The sequence below is a fragment of the Cololabis saira genome, chromosome 12 (assembly GCF_033807715.1).
Source record: "Cololabis saira isolate AMF1-May2022 chromosome 12, fColSai1.1, whole genome shotgun sequence".
Lineage (NCBI taxonomy): Eukaryota > Metazoa > Chordata > Actinopteri > Beloniformes > Belonidae > Cololabis > Cololabis saira.
In genome coordinates, this window is record NC_084598.1 from 8,561,131 (window position 1) to 8,571,254 (window position 10,124).

Sequence of the window (10,124 nt, forward strand, 5' to 3'; positions counted from 1 at the left end):
GTGTAACTGTTAGTGTAACTGTTAGTGTAACTGTAGTATAGTGTGTGTTGCCAACTCGTGCAGCTGTAGCGAAGCGCTGTGCCAAAGAGCAGCGAGTCTTTCCAGGGAATATGGATCACTTCCTGTCTGCGAGGGTCAACACCCACTCTCTGATACACATCTAGTCGTGCTGAAACACACAACGCCTTTCTTTCATTTACCACCAAAAAACCTGTTCAAATCTGATTTGTTAGTATATTATACTGAAGAGTATTAGGGCCATGCAGGAGAAAAGATATTTCAGAAATATTTCGAGAAATATTTCGAGAAAAAAGTCGAAATTTCTAGAAAAAAGTCGAAATGTCGAGATTAATGTTGAAATACGATTTCAAGAATAAAGTCAAGATTTCGTGAATAAAGTGGAAATGTCTCCTCTGGCCCATCAAATCCAGTTAGCAGAGCGACTGACTAACTAACTAACTTACATCCTTGGAGTAGAACGTTAAGGGAACATTTCTGAAGTTACGCAACTGCATATGTGTGATATGTGTTTCAAATCAATATCGTCAACATTTCAACTTTATTCACGAAATCTTGACTTTTTTCTCGAAATTGTACTTGAACATTAATCTTGACATTTCGGCTTTTTTCCTACATGGTCTTCAAGCACATTCACACCAAAACACTTCTTCAAATCTGATTTGTTAGTACATTAATATGGAAAAGTATAACGGCCATGCAGGATAAAAAATATTTGAGAGGGGAAGATTTTTTTTTATTGTGCACTTCGAGAAAAAAGTTGAAATTTCGAGAAAAAAGTTGAAATGTTGAAAATAATGTTGAAATACAATTTTGAGAAAAAGGTCAAAATGTCAACATTAATGTTGAAATACAATTTCAAGAATAAAGTCGAAATTTTGTGAATAAAGTCGAAATTTCGAGAACAAAGTTGAAATACAATTTTGTGAATAAAGTGTAAATGTCTCCTCTGGTCCATCAAATCCAGTGAGCAGAGCGACTGACTAACTAACTAACTTACATCCTTGGAGTGGAACGTTAAGGGAACGTTTCTGAAGTTACGCAACTGCATATGTGTGATATGTGTTTCAAATCAATATCGTCAACATTTCAACTTTATTCACGACATTTCGACTTTTTTCTCAACATTTCGACTTTTTTCTCAAAGTGCATGATGAAAAAAAAATCTTCCTCCTCTAAAATATTATTTTTATTTTTCTCCTGCCTGGCTCTAATACTCTTCCGTAATATTAGGCACATTATATGTTAGAGATTTATAATAAAGGTTATCAAAAATACATGGCTGATTATCTGTCATCCATCCATTCTTGAAAATGGACAAATGCTGTGTGTTGACAAGACTCCAGCTCACTGCCAAAGGGCCCTATGACTAAAAGCTTGAAATAAACTCAGAAAACAGTCCCATGTTTAAAAGATCAGGTGCCGGATAAGGAGAGAAGTTCAACATCATCAGGTTACTGCTAACAGTATTTATACTCAAGTCAGTTTCATTGCTTACAAAAAGTCAGTGTTCTATTCCTTCACGTCGCCTATATTTATCACGCTGTGAGGAGAAACATACAGTAGTAGGTCATGAGACACCAGAGTGTCATCATTCAGCCGTTTGGCGCTGGTCTCCCAGCCGCCAGACGAACTCCGGCTGCTGGATGATGATCAGAGTCACCGGCTGGGAAAGTCCTGACCTCATCGGGGCAAATATCGTCCTCCATTTCTCCTTTTACAGCACAAACCAATCAAAGCAGGCAGCTTTGTTGTGGACACCTCTGGAGCCTGCAGAGAATGATAGGTGGGGCTTGTACGTCAGTACTCGAGTTGTAAAAAAGAATCAGGGGGGATGGTGGATTTTATCACATGGGGACAGATAATTTGTGCTGATTACAAATAATATAATATATTACAAATAATAGCACTGACCAAAACACCTGCAGAAATACTGCAGGAATGACATAGCAGCAGTTAAATGCAGCCTTCTGTAAGCTTTAAATATCCACTGGGCTTACATCAAATACATCAAAACACAACAATAAAAAACACTTTTCTGAACTTATCAATATGACTTTGTCCTTCACAGGATAAGTAAAATGGATCACTGCAAAAACTCAAAATCTTAACAAGAATCTTTGTCTTATTTCTAGTTAAAATGTCTCATTTTAGTAAAAAAAAATCTCATTACACTTAAAACTAGACTCATCACTGGAAAAAACAACAGTTTTCACCTGTTTCAAGTAAATTTTCACTTGAAATGAATAGAAAAATCTGCCAGTGGAACAGGATTTTTTTTCTTGTAATAAGAAGATAAATCTTGTCCTAGTGGCAGATTTTCCTACTTATTTCAAGTGAAAATTTACTTGAAACAGGTGAAAATTGTCAAATAAGTTATTTTTCTGGTGTTATTTTTCTGGTGATGACTCTAAATGTTGAAATAGCAGTAAAACCACATTCATTGATGAAATTACATAAGGGATGGAAAGGGGGGATGGCAGTTTTACAGGGGGGATGATTTGGACCGTTTTTATTTCAGGGGGGGATGATTTTGACCGTTTTTATTTCAGGGGGGATGCCATCCCCCCTCATCCCCGCTCATCTCAAGTACTGCTTGTACGGCAGTCCAATCACATCAACAAAATTTTATATTTTGGGTCCTGCTCCAGGTTTCTTCCTCCTAAAGGGGAGTTTTTCTTACCACTGTTTGGCTTAAGGCTTTTCTCCCACTAGGGGAGTTTTTACCTGCCATTGTTTATGTAATAATTTCTTAGGGGTTTATGTTCTGGGTCTCTGGAAAGATCCTAGAGACAACTTTTGTTGTAATAGACGCTATATAAATAAAATTGAATTGAATTTAATTGAAAAATGGAATATTTGATCATGTAGGTTCACCAGCCAGCAGTCATACAGGGAAGGATTTCTCTCAGGCAAAGCTCAAAGTTTTAAATACATTTTTAACAATACAGGGTTCTGGATTTGCGTTTTAAATTGTTTGATTTAGTTCTTTAGTTCTCTAGTTACAACTACTTTTATAGCACAAGGGTGGGTAATAAAATTGACCTCGATTTATCTACGGACATCCTTGTTGCGCTTAGCTTAGGTTATAGTTTGCTCACCAAAAATGTCTTTTCTTATTTATTTTTCATCTCTTCTGGGTTTTTTTTATCTGTTCCCAGAGTCAGAACCAGACACGGAGAAGCTGCGTTCAGCTTCTATGCTCCACATGTCTGGAACAAACTCCCAGACGCCTCAGATCAGCTGAAACACTCAGTTCATTTAAGTCCAGGTTGAAGACTCACCTGTCCTCAGCTGCATCTCAATAAAGCTCCAAATCTCTGATACTTTTAAGCTTGAGTTTCAAAACTTAATCATATTTTAACTACTGATTTTATCCATTGTTCTTTTTTCTTTCTTTTTGTTTACATTTTATTTTAAATCATGCTGTTTATTTCTATCATGTCATAATTCAATTCAATTCAATTCAATTCAATTTTATTTATATAGCGTCTAATACAACAGATGTTGTCTCTAGACGCTTTCCAGAGATCCAGAACATGAACATAAACATAAACATAAACATAAACATAAACCCCCGAGCAATTATTATATAAACAATGGCAGGTAAAAACTCCCTTAGTGGGAGAAAAGCCTTAAGCCAAACAGTGGCAAGAAAAACTCCCCTTTAGGAGGGAAGAAACCTTGAGCAGGACCAGGCTCATAAGGGGGGACCCTCCTGCCGAAGGCCAGACTGGGGGAGTCAGGGACGTCGACAGCACACAGCAGGCAGGTGGAAGCAGCAGCGGGATGACCAGAGGTGGGGGGGGGGGGGGGGCGTCAGCAGCACACAACAGTCATGTGGAAGCAGCAGCGGGATGACCAGAGGGGGGGGGGGTGCAGGCAGGCGGAAGCAGCAACAGCAGACATCCACGTAGGCAGGTGGAAGAAGCAATGGGATGACCAGAGGGGGGGGAGGGCCGGGAACACAGGCCAGAACGCAGCTCCTGAGGCTCCGGCCTGCAAACATACACAAAAGAGAAAAAAGGGGGGCCGGCACAAGAAACTACAGGAACAATGGACAAAAATGATAGCTATGAGATATTTATAATAAATAAAAATGGTAATGGAGAAGAGAGGCAGGGAAAAGGAGAGGAGAAGAAGGGTGAGAGGCACCGCCCAGCGGATCATGTCGGTGCCCCCCTGCAGCATAAGCCTATAGCAGCATATCTACCGCGAAGCTATATTTGAGACTAACTATTATAGTCTTGTTCTATAGCTGCGACAATGACTACTGACTCTAACACACTAAAGTTTACACTACCTAGAGATTTACCAACACCAGCTAGAGGTTTACTAAACACTAACTATAGGCTTTACTAAACAGAAAGGTTTTAAGTTTAGTTTTAAAGGTGGAGGTGGTGTCAGCCTCCTTAACCCAGATTGGAAGTTGGTTCCAAAGTAATGGTGCCTGATAGCAGAACGCCCGCCCTCCAAATCTACATTTAGATACTCTAGGAACTACGAGTAAACCTGCACCCTGGGAGCGGAGAGCTCGGCCAGGAACATAAGGCACTATCAAATCTTGTAAATACTGCGGAGCTAAGCCGTTTTGGGCTTTATATGCAAGTAATAAAATTTTAAATTGAATTCTGAATTTTACAGGTAGCCAATGGAGCGACGCTAACACTGGAGAGACGTGGTCTCTCCTGCGAATTCCTGTCAGTACTCGTGCTGCTGCATTTTGGATCAGCTGGAGCCTATTCAGCAAATTAATGTTTTAATGTCTCTGTAAAGCACTTTGAATCACCTTTTTTATTGAATTGTGCTATACAAATAAACTTGCCTTGCCTTTATGATTGTATATAATTTTAATGACTCAAGACAAGCAGTATCTTTTTCCACACTCTGAACTGAAGGATTTATTTTTCCTCCTACTTGGGTTGGGGCCATGTTGCTGCTACATCAGCCAGAACAGAGTTAAGGTTTCAATCACACACTGTTATTTAGAGAAGTGCAGGTATTTATGTAGTTTGGGTTCATGTTCTGGCTCTCTGGAAAGATCCTAGACACAACTTCTGTTGTAATAGACGCTATATAAATAAAATTGAATTGAATTGAATTCAAATTGACTTTAGTTTGGAATGGTAAGCTACAAGGGGATCCCTCATGTTTCCTGTGACTGGTTGTTTTTATGGGAGTCATGGGACAAAATAACATGTCAGTCTGTGGATAACTATAGGCAGTACTGGATTTGAGGGGGGATGAGGGGGGATGAGGGGGGATGGCACCCCCCCCCTGAAATAAAAACGGTCAAAATCACCCCCCTGTAAAACTGCCATCCCCCCTTTCCATCCCTTATGTCATTTCATCAATGAATGTGGTTTTACTGCTATTTCAACATTTAGAGTCATCACCAGAAAAATAACACCAGAAAAATAACTTAAATTTGACAATTTTCACCTGTTTCAAGTAAATTTTCACTTGAAAATAAGTAGAAAAATCTTCCAGTGGGACAAGATTTATCTTCTTATTACAAGCAAAAAAAAATTTGTTCCACTGTCAGATTTTTCTACTTATTTCAAGTGAAAATCTACTTGAAACAGGTGAAAATTGTTATTTTTTCCAGTGATGAGTCTTGTTTTAAGTGTAATGAGATTTCTTTTACTAAAATGAGACATTTTAAATAGAAATAAGACAAATATTCTTGTTAAGATTTTGAGTTTTTGCAGTGATCCACTTTACTTATCCTGTGAAGGACAGAGTCATATTGATAAGTTCAGAAAAGTGTTTTTTATTGTTGTGTTTTGATGTATTTGATGTAAACCCAGTGGATATTTAAAGCTTACAGAAGGCTGCATTTAACTGCTGCTATGTCATTCCTGCAGTATTTCTGCAGGTGTTTTGGTCAGTGCTATTATTTGTAATATATTATATTATTTGTAATCAGCACAAATTATCTGTCCCCATATGATAAAATTCAATATCCCCCCTGTTTTCTTTTTACAACTCGAGTACTGACTATACTGTAGGTGTCAGTGCATGTTCACTCAAACACAAGCTTGTTTTATCCGGTCAAAGAACCCAGACACGGATTTAGAGTTTAGGGTAAAGAGGGGGGGTTGTAAAAAAAAAAAAATAGGGACAAGGGTGAATAGAAATAGGAATAATTTAATCACAACAAACTAAAATCGCTCACAAGCCAGGAAAGCTTATCAAAGAAAGAAGAAGAAAAAATCCACTTCCACTGTGACCTGAAGGGCAGAGCAAAACAGACGTGGAGTCAAGAGAGGAACTCTCAGGCTTCAGGTGATGAGGTCTGGGAGGAACAGGACAGCTAAAGCTGCAGCACGAGGAACGGGGCTCTGTTACTTTCATGTATTTATTTATAGGCAAACATGCATTTATGGAACAGTGACCGTAGTTCTGTCCCACAGAGGAGAAACAGACAAACTGGCAATCTGTGGGTGTCGAGATGGTGATTAAATGCAGTCCTGGATGGTCAGTGATGCTGCTCAGATCTGTCAACCGCAGGCTCAGCAGCTCAGCCTGCAGATCACACACACACGCACACACACACACGCACACACACGCACACACACACACGCACACACACGCACACACACACACACACACACACACACACACACACACACACACACACACACACTACAGACAGGGGGAGACAGAGACATGAAGAAAGAGCAACATTCGAGGAATAGGAGAGGAAGGTACGCTGTAAAACCTGATAAGTTAGTGGAACTCAAACTGTTTGAGGAAACCGATTGCCTAAAACCATTTAAGTTTATTAACTCAAACAATTCAAGTGTAAAAAAATATATTCCATTGAGGTTCAAGTAACTCAAATATTTATTGTTAAGGTAACTTTCATTCTGCTAAATAAGTGATCAAATATTAGATGCACTTTGTGTCTGTTGACAATAGTTTGAGCGACAATTCGTTAGTCAACTGTTATGGAATCAGCCATCCCCTTGTCATTGTAACAGATTTCTTTCTTTTTTCTTTTATTTACTGTGTAACAATATTCAAGATTGCTATCAATACACTTTTAAAGAAATGAACAACTCCCCGTCATAAACGTGGAAATACTGCTCAGAGGTGATACTAGAGTCTCTAGGAAAAAAGCACTTCCCCTTAAGGAAGTTCTCCAAAATCCGAACCAATGTCATTGCCAGGTCTCCTTTGAATTGAATATTGCTGCAATACCACCTTGGTTGGTATCAAGCATGCAAGCAGTCACACTTGCTTGCAATGACTCTTTGGAACCACTGATCTAATCAAATGCACCTTTATTTACCAGGAGTGGGGTTTGAACCCACGTGAGCATTTGCCCATTGGATCTTAAGTCCAACGCCTTAACCACTCGGCCATCCTGGTGTTACAGTTTTTTTCAATTGTTTACACGATATTTTGAAAACTGGGTTCTTTTTTTCAAAATATAATCACAATTGTCCAAACACAACACTCAATTTGTATAAGTCCTAGATTGTTTGCAAAATGACACACTTCAGTCAAAACATATACACATATTTGTGAAAATGTTATTCGTTTTCATTTAACCAACACAGTCCTCAATGATCAGACATTATTGCAGCCAGTTTCACACTGCTGTGATAAATAAAAAACACATTTGTAAAAAAACTAATTTTAAGAAATAGCATGTGCTAGATTTGCCAGACATTGTTATGTAAGGGATAATTTAGATAGTTAAAAAATAGTGACAAACCCACAACATTCTTCATGATTAGTTTGAGATATAGGGAAAATGTGCACAAATAGGCCTACTGTAAACTTATCAAGCACTACACAACTGATGCTGCAGACTGAATATTTCAAGTATTTATTCCAATGCTTACAGTATTTCTTACCATAATCAGTTAAAGTAATCAACCAACAATGAAATCAATGAAACAAATACAATCCGTAAACAAATAAAAATTACTGCATGAAGTACATACACTTTGACTCTGAAAAAAAAACTGCAAAAGCAAAAAGAATACTGTAACTATTCATCATCTCTCCGTCTGGCTGGATGAGGCCATAAGATTTCATCCACATCACAGGCTATGTCTTCATTGGCAAGGCACCGTTGGAAGAATCGCATCGTGTGACGAATCCACCCCTGCACAGAAGCTGCTTGGATATCATCACAGGCCTGCTCCATGGCCTGAATGAGGGGCAAACGGTCATAGGGCCGCAGGTCGTACACCTTCCACCGCCATGCTGAAAAAAACTCTTCTATTGGATTCAGGAAGTATAGCAAGATTCAGTTTCAATGTACAGTGTGGTTAGCTTACCTGTTTTCTCGACGAAATGTCCGAATTACTGACGCAACAATATTTTTGTTGAGATTAGGTTGAACTCTTTGTCCAGCTTCCATCAGTGTCAGTCCATGGTTGATGACATGCTCAATAAGTGTTGCACGGATTTCTTGAGTCAAATTTGGTCCTCGTCTTCTTTGTTCAGGTTCTATCAACTCTTCAAGTCCTTCTTCTCCTCTTCCTCTACCTGGGCCTCCTCCTCTACCTCCTTCTTCTCTTCTTCCTCTAGCTGGGCCTCTTCCTCTACCTCCTTCATCTCCTCTTTGAGCTCCCCCTCTCATTCTCACTCTTCTTCTTCTTCTTATAGCTCCTTCCATTTTTGTTGAAGACAACTCACCTGCTGCCTTTTATAGCACACCTGAGTGCTGCGTTTTCAATTTTGCACATGTGTGCTTCCACACCTGGTAGATGTGATTATCCAATTTGTTCATGAGTGTGGTCATTGGCAATCCGGGGCTTTGTAATGACAAGAAAGTAACCTCACAATCCTTATCTGTGTCTAAGGTGTGAAAATGTGTGTAGAGTTTTACAAATCACTGTGTGTAATGTTTTGCAAAAAGGGTGAAGCAGACATTGTGTGTAATGTTGTGCATATCTGTGGACATGTTTTGCTCCTTGGAGTAGAATTTCGCAAATTGTGTGGAAATTTTTATTTTAGTGTGTAAACAATCGTAAAAAACTGTAAGAGCTCCATCCAGAGAGGTCTTTAAAAACAAATAAAGAAAATCATTTAAAATGACCATAAACATTCTGCTTTTGGACAAAAAAGAGAAATGTTTCAATTAGATGTTGCGTGTAAAACTTTTGCCATCAGTGTGTAGTTGATAGAGGTTATCTTTTGAGTTATCTTAACTGATGGCAATGAGTGACCACAACTTTTTCCAAAGTTTAAGTTATTTCAACTTACTTCTGCTATTAAGATGTACTGTTAGGTTTTACAGTGTAACGTCATATCACAACCACCTTTTCGTAGAAGTGAAAACTGAAGTTAAAAGAGTTTTATATGAAAATGTCATGCAGACTTTACAGACCCTGAAGAGAAACTCAAAATTGTTATGTAGTTCCTGTTTCCAGTCAGTTTAACTGCAAATCACTGTATGCTTTGCTTGTTCTGACATTGCGGTCACATTGCAGTTTGAGCTACCACGTGGATTAAAACAATTTAAAGAGTTGCTGTTATTGTAATCCTGGTTTCCCTTTGCTACCTGCCAGTCCTCTGATCTCATCTCTTCCTTACATGTTCAATTGGGTGTTTCTCCCATTTCTTAAGGGAATACAATGTTTTTCCTTTCGTGATTTGAAGTGATGTGAATATTTAACAGAGACGCTGCGAGTTGGAAGCAGAAACACATTTGGATCAGTGGAATGAATTATTTACCACATCCTTCACAGAAATAAAACACTGAAGAGCACGACACACACACACACACACACACACACACACACACACACACACACACACACACACACACACACACACACACACACACACACACACACACACACACGCACAAACACACACACACACACACACACCCTAAATGAAGTGTGGATGTTTGCCATGTTCTGGTTTTTCTATTGTGGGTTTTTACTGTCACTCAACAATAAGTGACTTCTCACTCAAACATGACAGAGACAGGACAAGATCCTTTTTATTTTTTTGAAAGAGGCAGCCATTCTTGGCTGCATTCAGGAAACTGCAGAAAGTAGTCCCAACACACAACCTTTGTCATGCATTTTAGTAGATTGAAGTTTTCTTTTTCTAAAGAAGCCCTTCTGAATTGT

The 10,124-nt window shown here is 38.8% G+C and overlaps 1 non-coding gene across 1 annotated transcript; it reads right to left on the reverse strand.

The window, feature by feature from the left end:
* Window positions 1-7,312: 7,312 nt before the first annotated feature.
* Window positions 7,313-7,395, reverse strand: trnal-uaa (transfer RNA leucine (anticodon UAA)). Its single transcript has one exon. It is a non-coding gene; the product is annotated as a tRNA-Leu (tRNA).
* Between the last annotated feature and the right edge of the window lie 2,729 nt (window positions 7,396-10,124).